This window comes from Protopterus annectens, chromosome 11.part0 (genome assembly GCF_019279795.1).
Source record: "Protopterus annectens isolate FY-2018-M chromosome 11.part0, PAN1.0, whole genome shotgun sequence".
Taxonomy (NCBI): domain Eukaryota; kingdom Metazoa; phylum Chordata; order Ceratodontiformes; family Protopteridae; genus Protopterus; species Protopterus annectens.
The window spans coordinates 1,514,821,190-1,514,836,831 of record NC_056745.1 but is presented as its reverse complement, the minus strand read 5'-3'; positions in this window follow the sequence as shown (position 1 = coordinate 1,514,836,831).

Below are 15,642 nucleotides of genomic sequence, written 5' to 3'. Positions count from 1 at the left end.
ACTTGAAAGAAAGTGACTGTTTGTCGTTTTTGCATTTAAGTTACCTGTAACACATTGCATTTAAGTTACCTGGCACTTGACCACTAAAGCAATTATATAAGTCAGCACTAAAAAATTAAAAGCACTACACCCTCACAAACTCCCCTTGAGTACCTTGTTCCCCATTAGCCCTTTTTTTTCAATTATTAAGGAATTCCCAATACTATTCTAGCATGTCCAAAGGTCAGTTGTCAATCTCCTCTCTGGTCCAGCTGGTGAATCTGGGAATCTTGAGGCAATGTTACAACTGCCTCATGTACACAGACAACCCTCTCCTCCTCCCAACAATTCCAACACATGTGAGAGATGCAACCATATAACCATACTGGAGGCTAAGCTCTCTCAACTCAGTACTGGTGTAACCAGTCAGGAGGAGAAGGAAACCACACTCACTACAATACCAGTCTCACATAGACCTACCACGACAGCAAACCAAACACATAAACACACAAAAACATACTCGGAGGCTCTAAATAAAAATCTGCCTAAGCAGCAGAGACCTCAAAAGCAGACACCCAAGCAACTGCTACCCCAAAACAAAACACGTACAACACATAGCTCACAAAGCCAGTGTGCCGAACAGTCACAGTCCTTAAGGCTAAACAACACACCTGATACACTTGTAATAGGTGACTCTATCGTCAGGCACACTGACGTCCCGCTCACCAGGCTGAACAAGGAGAAGGTCACGGTGAGCTGCCTGTCGGGCGCTAGGATCCGCCACATAACACAAGCACTCAGGTCACTCCAAGGCAAGTACAAATATGACTCAGTCATTATCCATGCTGGTGTGAATGACCTGAGACGTACCTCCCTGGGCTACATGAAAAGAGACATAGAGGAGATCTCTGAGCATGTAGCCCAGGCCAGTATGGCCCTGACCTTGAGTAGCATCTTACCCTCACCAAGAATGATGCCACAATATGAAGACAAGATGATCAATTTCAACAATTGGCTTAAGTATTGGTGTCATTCAAAGGGGATCCAATGCCTGTCAGCCTGGGATGACATGCTCGACAAGCCACGATGCTTCGCTAGGGACGGCTTGCACCTGTCACCCCTGGGCTTTCGGATATTGGCCAAGGCTCTTGCTACCCCCATTGTGCCTTTTTTAGGCAAGGCTCAAAAGACAACCCACCTCCATAGGTATCACAAAGGCTAAGAAACTAAGAGTAATGCTACTCAATGCCAGAAGTCTAAACCTCAAGATGCACACACTCAAAACTCTCCTTAGCATGGAGGACATCGATATCTGTGCAGTAACAGAAACCTGGTTCAAGGCTCCCGAGAGCACCCCAGCACTACCAGGTTATACCTCATACCATGCTTTTCGGCCCCAAAACTTGGACCGAACCACAAAAGGAGGGCGGGGTATCAATATTCGTCAAAGATACCCACACCTCCAGGTTGGTGGCACAGCACGAAGCATCAGAGACTATCCATGTGCAACTAACAGTGTGTAAAACTGCCTTCCAGTTTATAGCCTGTTACAGATCACCCTCCCAAACCCCGGAATCCTACTCGGCCTTCCTGAGAACACTGGAAAGTATGAAAGTCTCTCCAAACACCATTATATTGGGCGACTTCAACTACCCAAACATAGACTGGGAGAATTACTCTAGCTCCAACACCCTAGCCAAATGGTTCCTAGAATTTATAAACTCAAATGCTATGAAACAACTTGTTACCACTCCCACAAGAGGGGAAAATATACTGCACCTGATCATCACCAACATGGGGACTCTATGCTCCAGAACAGAAGTGTATCCCTCATTGGTAAGATCAGACCATAAGCTAATCTCACTGGATATTCACATCCTGACTCCACCCCCTGCCCTGAAAACCACAGTGAAAAACTTCTCTAATGCAAATTTCACACTCCTCAAAACTGAGGTGGAATCCTTCAAAGCCCCCGGGCCTGTGGAAAATACAGCCCAGACCGCAGAATCCTTTATAAATGCATTTTATGAACACCTTCAGGAATGCATGGATCATGCAATCCCAAATAAAACCAAGTCCCAATCCTCCAAAGGCAGACGTCCTGTCAGGTGGACCCCAGCCATAAACAAACTATACAATAGAAGGAGGAAGCTACTACATGATAGAGCAAAATCCCAAAAAGGGAAGGCATCTCTGATCAGTATTAGCAAAAAACTACGGGCACTCATAAAATCGTCTAAGGCCAGCTTCGAGAGAAAAATTGCACAGGACACTAAGGATAATCACAAGGCTTTCTTTAGTTATGTTAGGAACCTGGGTGGGAATTCCCAGATATGCTCAGAATTAGTCCAAAATGACAAAAAATACACGAACCCACAGACATTGCCAACATCCTAGCTGACAGGTTCAGCGCAAACTCCCCCCCCTTCCCCACCAAAAGGGCAAATATCTATCCCAGCAGAGTGCTGCCCCCCTGACATCTCAGATGCTCAGGTAAGAGCTGCCCTCTCCAAAGCAAAAAACACAGCATCAATGGGACCAGACGGTGTCCCAGGCTGCGTCCTACATGAACTCCAAGAAGAGCTAAACCCAAACATAAAACTACTGTTCAATCTCAGCCTTACTACGGGATATGTATCCAAAGAGTGGCGTACAGCAACAGTGGTCCCTCTCCACAAAGGTGGTGCCTCAACGGATCCTGAAAACTATCGCCCCATAAGCCTGAATTGCTTGGTCTGCAAAGCTATGGAAAGGATCATCATGGACCTCATAAATAAAGATATTGGGGACCTACAGAAACTGGATCCTACCCAGTTTGGCTTTGTTAAGGGCAGATTATGCCTCTTAAACCTGGTTGATTTCTTTGAAACAGTCACTAAGGCCATTGACGAGGGGAAGGTGGTCCACACAGCCTACCTGGACCTCGCAAAAGCCTTCGATACAATACCCCACTCAGGCATTATAAATAAGCTCACCAGTTTAAATATAAACCCCTGTGTCACTAGATGTGTTGCAAACTGGCTCAAGGACAGAACCCACATGGTTAGAATTGCTGGAGCCATGTCAGACTCCAAACAAGTTACAAGTGGCATCCCACAAGGCTCAGTCCTGGGACCTCTCTTGTTCGGTATATATTTCTCGGAGGTACAGGCCAACATGGAAGGACTGTGGCTGACCAAGTTTGCAGATGACTGCAAACTGGGTGCCATAATCGACACTCCAGCCGACACAAGCATCCTCCAAAAGGGCCTCATAGAAACAGACAACTGGTGCCAGAGCCATGGCCTCACGCTAAATGCCAAAAGTGTATAGTCATCCCCTTTGGCAAAAACAAAGTGCCCACAAATTACCACATAGGTGGTAATCCATTAAGTACAGAAGAAGTAATTAGGGACCTGGGGACCCAAGTTGATAGCAATCTCTCATTTGACAACAACGTGGCCAAAGTGGTTAGAAAAACATTTTATATAACCCACCTAATCATGAAGGGATTCACATCTAGATCAGGGGAGGTCATAGTGCCTCTTTATTCATCCCTCATCAGGCCCATAATTGAGTACAATGCCCCTTTTGGGATGTACCTTACCAGACACCTGCAGCAACTGGAAAGACCCCAAACATACCTCACCAATAGGATCAAAGGGCTCAAACAGATGCCATATGCTGCCCGGTTAAAGAAACTCCAGCTCTACTCAGTGGCATACCGCCTGCTCAGAGGCGATCTGTGCCTGACGTATAAAGCCATGTCCAACCCGGAATTAATGGACATGCTGCACCTCAGAAAATCCAAATCCCATCGAGCTATGCGCTCGAGAGACTTGAACCTCAGCACTGAAATAAATAGGACATGCTGGAGGAACAGATTCATAACCCAGAGGCTCCCTTCACTCTGGAATAAAATCCCAGTCCAGGTTAGGCAGAGTCCCTCATTGACTCTCTTCAAGAGGAATCTTGATGAGTGGATGGGAGATCATAGGTTTACCCCGGGTATCACTTCTGTGTCACTGTTAGACATAGGCACAGTATACTAACCTCGAAAAAGGGCATAGCAAAATTATTTTAAAATGGGTGGCGAAAGCCAAACACACTCTGGCTAGGCTTATAAATGTCCTAGGGCAGATAGCCTAGTATGAACCTATGAACCTATAAGTGTTGGGTTTTTGGATGCCTTGTAAGCCAGGTATAGATCTCCCCCCAGCAATCTATAGGAGACTGAGTAGAGGGAAAGGGCTTTAAGGTGCTCTGCATAAGGCAGGTTTGTTATGCCTTGTTTTCTTTTTGTAGGGACGTCTGAGGTTGATCTAGTTGTTGCATATGCATGGTAAGGTATGTATGTTTTCTCTAGTTGCATATGCATGGTCAGGTAGATATGTTTTCTCTAGTTGCTGCATACGCATGGTCAGGTGCATACGTTTTCTCTAGTTGTTGCATATGCATGGCTGGGTACATATGTTTTCTCTAGTTGTTGCATATGCATGGTCAGGTACATACATTTTCTCTAGTTGTTGCATATGCATGGTCAGGTACATATGTTTTCTCTAGTTATTGCATATGCAACATTGGGTACATATGTTTTCTCTAGTTCTTGCATATGCATCATTCCGTACATATGTTTTCTCTAGTTGTTGCATATGCAACGTTGGGTACATATGTTTTCTCTAGTTGTTGCATATGCATGGTTAGGTACATATGTTTTCTCTAGTTGTTGCATATGCATGGTCAGGTACATATGTTTTCTCTAGTTGTTGCATATGCAACATTGGGTACATATGTTTTCTCTAGTTGTTGCATATGCATGGTCAGTTATATACGTTTTCTCTAGTTGTTGCATATGCAACGTTGGGTATATATGTTTTCTCTAGTTGTTGCATATGCATGGTCAGGTACATACATTTTCTCTAGTTGTTGCATATGCATGGTCAGGTACATATGTTTTTTCTAGTTATTGCATATGCAACATTGGGTACATATGTTTTCAGTAGTTGTTGCATATGCATGGTCAGGTACATATGTTTTCTCTAGTTGTTGCATATGCAATGTTGGGTACATATGTTTTCTCTAGTTGTTGCATATGCATGATTCCGTACATATGTTTTGTCTAGTTGTTGCACATGCATGGTCAGGTGCATATGATTTCTCTAGTTGTTGCATATGCATGGTCAGGTACATATGTTTTTTCTAGTTATTACATATGCAACATTGGGTACATATGTTTTCTCTAGTTGTTGCATATGCATGATTCCGTACATATGTTTCCTCTAGTTGTTGCATATGCATGGTCAGGTACATATGTTTTCTCTAGTTGTTGCATATGCAACATTGGGTACATATGTTTTCTCTAGTTGTTGCATATGCATGATTCCGTACATATGTTTTCTCTAGTTGTTGCATATGCATGGTCAGTTACATACGTTTTCTCTAGTTGTTGCATATGCAATGTTGGGTATATATGTTTTCTCTAGTTGTTTCATATGCATGGCCAGGTACATACATTTTCTCTAGTTGTTGCATATGCATTGTCAGGTACATATGATTTCTCTAGTTGTTGCATATGCAACGTTGGGTACATATATTTTCTCTAGTTCTTGCATATGCATGATTGCGTACATATCTTTTCTCTAGCTGTTGCACATGCATGGTCAGGTACATATGTTTTCTCTAGTTGTTGCATATGCAATGTTGGGTACATATATTTTCTCTAGTTCTTGCATATGCATGATTGTGTACATATGTTTTCTCTAGCTGTTGCACATGCATCGTCAGGTACATATGCTTTCTCTAGCTGTTGCACATGCATGGTCGGGTACACGTTTTCTCACATCCCCCTTTTCCTTCTTTGTTTTACAGCTGCTGCTGTTTGTACCACTCATCATGTATCTCCTTCATCTCCTTAAGTTATATCTTGACTCACATAGTTGTTTCTCTAAGAATTTACAAGTTCACACCTGGCAGTTTTATCAATGTTAGGGTTTTGGAGCTAGCGCATGAGCAGTCTTCACCTCCTCTTCAATGGTTTTCAGCACTGTTAGCTCAAGTCCAATGTCAGAAAAAGTTAACGTAATTCAACACTTCCCCAATAAAACTTTACACTATAAATGAAATAAATCAAATATTATTTTCCTTTTATATACACACAAAGTCCAAACAGCCAGTTGTGTAAATGAGACGCTGGAGCAACAGATAAGTAGAATTATACACACAGCACCATCCAGCGTAACAGCCAACAGCAACGAAAAGTCAGACCACTGCTGAAACATCCAAAAGCAGGTTTAATAGTAGAACAACTGATTAAAAACTGTGAATATGGTTAGCGCTTCCGTGGTCTCAAACACCACTTCTTCAGACCTTCATAAATAATTCTTTACTCTAACACACCCTCTTTTAAACCAATTCATGCAGTCATGAACCTATAAGGAAGCTTACTCAATTAAACCCAGCTTCCAACTGTTTAACCCTTGCCTGTTCAATGCTTTAAATTACATTTTCTCAAGCAACTACATATATACACATGCTCCATAATCTCATCTGCCCCTTAAAAGTATTCCTAAAAATAAAAACATTACTATAAATACTATTATATTATAACATTCAACATAGCTTGAAACATTCATTATTACTTAAAAAACATTTATGAAAACTTAACTATAAAAATCCATACTATTTATTTGAACAGACTTCTATTCTTTAAAATGGGTTGTATTGGAATTCTATCATTCAACCATTTTCCCAGGTCTGCCCTTAATCTAATTATCCAACGTGTCTCTGAGGTCTCAGTGGTGTTTTTAATATCCCCACTTTTCATTTTCATGAACTTGTTCTATCACTGTAAACTCAAAACCGGGTCTATAATATAACATCGAATTTTATAAAGTTCGAATGTTATAATATCGAACCAGTTTTGTCGAACGCTGAAAACAGCGAAGGTGCAGGACACTGAATTCTTTCCCAGGGAAAGAATTCGGTGGGCCATTGCTGTGGCTTCGCTGTTTTCAGAGTTCGATATGTTGGAGTGTTACGGGTCGGGTTCACGTAAGTGTGCGATAGTGTGTAGGTTAGGGGGCTGGTTAGGTGAGTTAGGGTTATGGAGCGGGTCAGGTAAGTGTGCAGTTGTGTGTAGGTTAAGGTTAGGGGGCGGGTTAGGTGAGTCAGGGTTAGGGCGCGGGTGAGGTGAGTGTGCGATAGTGACGGACTGTAGGGTTAGGGTCGGGTTAAGGTAAGTGGATAGCTAGTAGTGTATGTAAAGTTTAGTTTAGGTGTAGGATTTTAAGTGTATGTGTGTGGATTGCTGTTTTTTGTGTGTGTTTGTGTTGTGTGTATGTTTCTTGGAATAGCTATTTTTTTCCCCTGGGAAAAAAATCGCTATTCTGACTGTTTGATGTTTGCGGATTTCGATGTTTAGGGTTCTATAACATTCGATCTTTGTAGATTTCGATGTTATAATATAGACCCCTCAAAAGCATGGGTTTGATCTGTAGCTAAGACATGTTTTGCCAGTGCATTAGTTTCAGTGCCCTTCCTTATGTGTTGTTCATGCTCACGTATATGATACCTTAATTTTCTATTCATTTTACCTACATAAAAGGATGGGCATCCCTTGCACCTGGCCAAATAAACAATGTTTTCACTATTACAATCTGCTAGTACATGAAACACATATCTTTGTCCTGAATCTGGATGTATAAAAACATTATTTTCCAATATATACTGGCATTGATTACAATTCTTACATGGGTACATGCCTTCATTCCTGTCCCTCCTTTGTCCTGGTGTCTTACCCCAGATGGGCATGTGCCATCACTCCTATCCCTCCTGTGTCCTGGTGTCTTACCCCCAGATGGGCATGTGACATCACTCCTATCCCTCCTTTGTTCTGGTGTCTTACCCCCAGATGGGCACATGCCCTCACTCCTATCCCTCCTTTGTCCTGGTGTCTTACCCCCAGATGGGCACGTGCCATCACTCCTATCCCTCCTTTGTCCTGGTGTCTTACCCCCAGATGGGTACGTGCCTTCACTCCTATCCCTCCTTTGTTTTGGTGTCTTTCCCCTAGATGGGGACATGCCATCACTCCTATCCCTCCTTTGTCCTGGTGTCTTACCCATAGATGGGGACGTGCCATCACTCCTATCCCTCCTTTGTCCTGGTGTCTTACCCCCAGATGGGTACGTGCCCCCACTCCAATCCATCCTTTGTCCTGGTGTCTTACCCCCAGATGGGTATGTGCCCTCACTCCTATCCCTCCTTTTTCCTAGTGTCTTACCCCCAGATGGGTACCTGACCTCACTCCTATCCCTCCTTTGTCCTGGTGTCTTTCCCCCAGATGAATAACAAAGCATCTGCTTCAAAGATCTTTTATTCTTAAACTGGAAACTAGGTTTGTCACCTACTATATTTCTTATTTCTTCATCCTGAGTAAGGATGGACCAGAACTATCTCACTGTTTCTGTTACCATCCCCACATTACTGCAGTAATGTATGGGAACCCACATTTCATTGGTTAGGGGCATCTTACTCTTATCATTCCTATTGTTATTAGTTGAAAAGTACGGCTTGCACCTGTCCAACCTTTGCACCTTCATATCCTTAAAAGTATTAGCTACCTTGTTGCTAGCATAGCCCCTTTCCCTCAATTTATTATCCAGGCTTAGTAGCTCTTCTCTAAACCTATCCTCATCCGTTGTTAACCTTGAGGTCCTTAGGGCCTGTCCTTTCACTATATTATCAGAGATATACCCTGGGTGCATGCTTTTTTCTATGCAAAAGAGTATTTCTATGACACTCCTTCCTATATATACTTGTCTGGAATTTCCCTGCATCATCTCTCAGAATGCTCACATCAAAAAAAAAATCAATTCTAGAATTTGAGTGTTACATGTCAAATTTTAAAAATGATGTATTTGTGTTCACTGCTTGGAAAAACCTTTCCAGCTCTGCCTCTTCCCCCTTCCATAACAGAAAGAGGTCATCCACAAACCGCCTGTAAAATATTACCAATTTCCACTCAGTTATTTTAACAGATTGTTCATTCTCCCATAAGGCCATTATTCAATTTGCATAACTGTTGGCACTAGACGTGCCCATGGCCACCCCCTCCCTTTGCAAGTATATTTGATGATTAAACAACATAACATTATTACATAATATTATGTCCATCACCATACATATCAAATCTATTTGAACATGTGTACAAGTGCCATCCTGAATAAGATATTCCCTTAAAATCTCCAGGCCTTCTTCATTAGGAATGGAGGTAAATAGGAAGCGAACATCCATTGTTACCATAATTAATGGAATTTCTGTTAAATCTATATCTTCTAGAAACTCACACAAGTCCTGCAGAAACTGCTTAGAGTCCTTTAAAATGTTCTCATTTTTATCCAGTACGTGCCTAAGTGTTTTTTATACATAAATAGACAATGGCTTGGTAATCCAATTTCACCCTGATACTATAGGCCTTAAAGGGGCCTAACAGGATCTTTGTGGATCTCAGGTATTCCTCTAACTGGTATAAGGAGGTTAGGCATCTGAAAATAATCATACAGTTGTTTATCTATAACACCTTCTAAATGGCTACCATATAACATTGTTTCCACATTTATTAACTGGTGCAATTCCCTCCCATCTATCAACTTATATGCATTCTCTTCATCTAACATATTCTGCATGGTTGAGTTATAGTAGCTAGTGTCCATTACTACCACTAGCCCTCCCTTATCTGCTGACTTTATAGTTATTGATTTATCTTGTTTTAACTTTCTCAATGCTTCTGATTCTTGTTTACTAATATCGTGCTTATTATGACTACTTTCTAGTTCCAGTTTATCAAAAACATCATTTTCACACAGCTTTATAAACATTTCAACTAATGGATTACTTGGTGGCATAACCACATTAGGTTTTTAAAACCTTTTTTTCTGTACTTTATCCCCACCATCTTTAAATAACATCCTTAGAAAAACATTTCTATTAAACATTTTTAAGTCCAATATAGTTTCTGTTACCTCTAGGGGTTGTGACAGTATGAACGAAAGAGCCTTACCTAATAGGGAATACTCATCCCTCGTCAACACCCGTGAAGAAATGTTCCACACTAGCGATTGTCTCTTCATTGGCATTTCACCTCCATTGGTGACCCCTGCGAATATTTCCTCTTCTTTCGACTGCTGAACCGACCTCGTTGCTCGAACCGTTTCTCCAACCATATAGGAAGTGTTGGAAAAGCCTGGCCATGCTCATCTTGGCCTTGTAAAACTTTAACCTGCTCATCTGTTCTCCCATTTAAAAATAGAAAGTTCATTGTCTTGTTGCAAAATGGTGCTTTCTCTCAGATAATGAGTATGTGGTTTAGCTCTCATTTCCACAGGTGTGGTCTTCTCTATCAGCATGGCCTGAGGCGCATTTTTTTTCCATTTTGCACCTTGCCTTTCCTCCTCACTCAATTGATAATTTTCCACCGAAATGACCGGCCTGTCATTCTGCCCCACTTCTGACATCATCTGCTGTTTTAAGGTGGAATCACCATCTTTTATAGTATGGTTATGCGATCTAGGCCATACAAATATATGGCCCATCTTAAAATCTCTAATGTCTCTCTCTAATGTGTTGAACTTTTACCTCAGCAATTTGTTCTCATACACATTAACAGAATCCAGCAAGACATCCAATTTTTCTTTGACCAGCTCTATCAGATACGCACTAAACAAATCCTGCTCCTTTTTATATATCTCGGCTGAGATTTGTGCCTCTTCTTTTACACCATGCTCAATCAATAAACACATGAAGTTAAATCCTATTTCCAGATTTAACTGCTGACAATGTGAAAGTAGTTCTACTTGTTGTTCTCCCTGTGTTGGCATTTTTAATATTCTACAAGTAATCTCCGTGGTATCCCCGAAGTCTCAAAACAACCCACTAAAGTGTAGTGGGTCTAAAAACAAAACAGTGTAAGAAACTTCTCTGTGTGGAAGATTTTCAGTCCATATATTTCTAGTTAATCACTGTATATTAATCATAGGTTCACAGGTTCATAGGTTCATACTAGGCTATCTGTCCTAGGGCATTTATAAGCCTAGCCAGAGTGTGTTTGGCTTCGCCACCTATTTTAAATTAATTTTGCTATGCCCTTTTTCGAGGTTAGTATACTGTGCTTCTGTCTAACAGTGACACAGAAGTGATACCCGGGGTAAACCTATGATCTCCCATCCACTCATCAAGATTCCTCTTGAAGAGAGTCAATGAGGGACTCTGCCTAACCTGGACTGGGATTTTATTCCAGAGTGAAGGGAGCCTCTGGGTTATGAATCTGTCCCTCCAGCATGTCCTATTTATTTCAGTGCTGAGGTTCAAGTCTCTCAGCGTGGCTCGATGGGATTTGGATTTTCTGAGGTGCAGCATGTCCATTAATTCCGGGTTGGACATGGCTTTATACATCAGGCACAGATTGCTTCTGAGCAGGCAGTATGCCACTGAGTAGAGCTGGAGTTTCTTTAACCGGGCAGCATATGGCATCTGTTTGAGCCCTTTGATCCTCTTGGTGAGGTACTTTTGGGGTCTTTCCAGTTGCTGCAGTTGTCTGGTAAGGTACATCACGAAAGGGGCATTGTACTCAATTATGGGCCTGATGAGGGATGAGTAAAGAGGCATGATGACCTCCCCTGATCTAGATGTGAATCCCTTCATGATTAGGTGGGCTATATAAAATGTTTTTCTAACCACTTTGGCCATGTGGTTGTCAAATGAGAGATTGCTATCGACTTGGGTCCCCAGGTCCCTAATTACTTCTTCTGTACTTAATGGATTACCACCTATGTGGTAATTTGTGGGCATTTTGTTTTTGCCAAAGGGGATGACTATACACTTTTTGGTGTTTAGCTTGAGGCCATGGCTCTAGCACCAGTTGTCTGTTTCTATGAGGCCCTATTGGAGGATGCTTGTGTCGGCTGGAGAGTTGATTATGGCGCCCAGTTTGCAGTAATCTGCGAACTTGGTCAGCCACAGTCCTTCCATGTTGGCCTGTACCTCCAAGAAATATATACCGAACAAGAGAGGTCCCAGGACTGAGCCTTGTGGGACGCCACTTGTAACTGGTTTGGAGTCTGACATGGCTCCAGCAATTCTAACCATGTGGGTTCTGTCCTTGAGCCAGTTTGCAACCCATCTAGTGACATAGGGGTTTATATTTAAGCTGGTGAGCTTATCTATAATGCCCGAGTGGGGTATTGTATCGAAGGCTTTTGCGAGGTCCAGGTAGGCTGTGTGGAACACCTTCCCCTCGTCAATGGCCTTGGTGACTGTTTCAAAGAAATCAACCAGGTTTAAGAGGCATGATCTGCCCTTAACAAAGCCGAACTGGGTAGGATCCAGTGTCTGTAGGTCCCCAATATCTTTATTTATGAGGTCCATGATGATCCTTTCCATAGCTTTGCAGACCAAGCTAGTCAGGCTTATAGGGCGATAGTTAGATCAGACAATAGTAGTGGAAGTAGCGAACGTAAACTTGTCAAGTCAAAAAGTAATAATAGAAAATATATAATTCTACAGCATTACTAAGTATTCGAAAGTAATCCAAGCAAGGCAGGCAGTCTGTTTCCAGTCGAAAAGCCTTTATTAAGTACACAGACAAGCGATCCAAGTAAAACAAAAATAGAGTAATAATTTCCTCACAAGCTTTCTAAATATATATATACTTTTTATCAGGCATGGGAGTGGTTTATTGTGCTGTAAAACAAAGTGTTATTGGTACACATGTTAAATTCACATCCCTTCCCCCATCAGTGTGACATTCGAGCTGGTCCTGCCCTACCTAGTAGCTGTCATAATAATATATAGCCCTAATGTACTTTAATGGTACATCTTATTTAACCAAATTATTGCTGCGGTAGCATTGTTGCCTCACAGTTAGACGTTTCCCGTTCGATTCTCAGTTAGAGCATCTTCTGTGTGACGACATGCATGAATGGGCCTTCCTTCGTTGAAGGTTGTGCGTTAGGCTCGGCAAGCCAGCATGTAAAAATCTACTGCTAATCATTAGCGGACCGGAGTTCCGCTGTGGCGACCCCTAACCGGGAAAAGCCGAAAGACCACAAACATTAAGTCTGTGATTTTATACAAGGCAATATACTACATGGCTGGAAATATATCAACCTTAGTTCATTTTGCGATCAAAGATTATATATAAATATATACATATACATTTTGCATGTAAAAATCAGTTTCTATTTTCATAACCTATTGTTAACAAAGATCGCTTTCGTCCTTCTAAAAAAGTAATTTACAGGGCACAGTGCAATGAATGTGATGCATTCTATGTGGGCACGACTCTAAATAAACTCAAGCGAAGGATTTCATGTCATCTGTCAGAAATCCACTCTGGATGAAAAAATAATGCACTAGCCAAACACCTTTCTCTTCATAAAAGACACACAGGTTTTAAGTTCCAGATCCTGGATCGCATAGACATGGGTGATCTTGAAGGTGACATCCCGAATATTCTGGAGAAACATGAACTCATGTGGCAATTAAAGCTGAACTCTTTTAGAAAGCCTGGACTAAACTATTACTATTCAATTAAAAGTGCACTGGAACTTAGAAAATTGCCACATTGTTTACATGACTAATTGTATTTTATTTTATTTTTTTTTTCTACAAATTGGTTTTAAATACCATTTTAAATCATTTTAAATTTCAGTGTATATTTTGTTTCCATCATCATACATATATTTTTTTTATTTTTATTTTTTTCTGGTTCCCTTTTTTCCACTTTATTCAAAATGATGGCAATAACAATACTAACTAATTATACAATTATATAGGTTTTTAGGGTTCTTGTACACAGACCTGAAGACGTCTAGAAGGACGAAAGCGATCTTTGTTAACAATAGGTTATGAAAATAGAAAATGATTTTTACATGCAAAATGTATATGTATATATTTATATATAATTTTTGATCGCAAAATGAACTAAGGTTGATATATTTCCAGCCATGTAGTATATTGCCTTGTATAAAATCACAGACTTAATAATCTACTTAATAATTTGGTTAAATAAGATGTACCATTAAAGTTCATTAGGGCTATATATTATTATGACAGCTACTAGGTAGGGCAGGACCAGCTCGAATGTCACACTGATGGGGGAAGGGATGTGAATTTAACATGTGTACCAATAACACTTTGTTTTATAACACAATAAACCACTCCCATGCCTGATAAAAAGTATATATATATTTAGAAAGCTTGTGAGGAAATCATTACTCTATTTTTGTTTTACTTGGATCGCTTGTCTGTGTACTTAATAAAGGATTTTCGACTGGAAACAGACTGCCTGCCTTGCTTGGATTACTTTCAAATACTTAGTAATGCTGTAGAATTATATATTTTCTATTATTACTTTTTGACTTGACAAGTTTACGTTTGCTACTTCTACTGCTAATGTCTGATCTGATTAATATACAGTGATTAACTAGAAATATATGGATTGAAAATCTTCCACACAGAGAAGTTTCTTACACTGTTTTGTTTTTAATATTCTCAGGCCTCTAAGGATTACTTTATGCTTCAAGCAGGCTTCCATATGGAACCTCTGTGCCTGCATTCTCTTAAGCTTATATAAAGCATCCACTATGTTATTTATATCTCTGATAAACTGCGTATAGTCTATATCAGGTAGTCCATTTCCTCTATTACTACCTGAAAATGTTTTGTTTAATAAAGGATTAAGTTCTCTTAGCATACATTCAACTATCTGTTTATAGCCATCATAATGATCTTTCATACCTGGATTATAGTCAATTTCCACATTATGTCCTTGTATGTTTTTCACAGCAGAATTTTCAATATGTCTATCATCAGCCGTTGTCACAAGTAGCCAGATGAAAAAGAAGAAAAACAAAGTATATACACACAAAGAACAAACAGCCACTTGTGTAAATGAGACGCTGGAGCAACAGACAAGTAGAATTATATACACAGCGCCATCCAGCGTAACAGCCAACAGCAACAAAAAGTCAGACCACTGCTGAAATATCCAAAAGCAGGTTTAATAGTAGAACAACTGGTGAAAACAGTGAATATGGTTAGCGCTTTTGTGGTCTCAAACACCACTTCTTCAGACCTTCATAAAAAATTCTTTACTCTTAACACACCTTCTTTTAAACCAGTTCATACAGTCATGAACCTATAAGCAAGCTTACTCAATTAAACACAGCTTCCAACTGTTTAACCCTTGCCTATCCAATGCTTTAAATTACATTTGCTCAAGCAACTACATATATACACATGCTCCATAATCTCATCTGCCCTTTAAAATTATTACTAAAAATAAAAACATTCCTATAAATACAATTATAATACTGTAACATTCAACATAGCTTGAAACATTCATTTTTACATAAAAAACATTTATGAAAACTTAACTATAAAAATCCATACTATTTATTTGAACAGATGATGGCTATAAATGGATAGCTGAATGTATGCTAAGAGAAGTTAATCCTCTATTAAACAAAACTTTTTCAGGTAGTAATAGAGGAAATGGACTACCTGATATAGACTATACTCAGTTTATCAGAGATATACATTACATAGCGGATGCTTTATATAAAGCATCCGCTATGTAATGTATATAGCGGATGCTTTATATAAGCCTAAGAGACTGCAGGCATA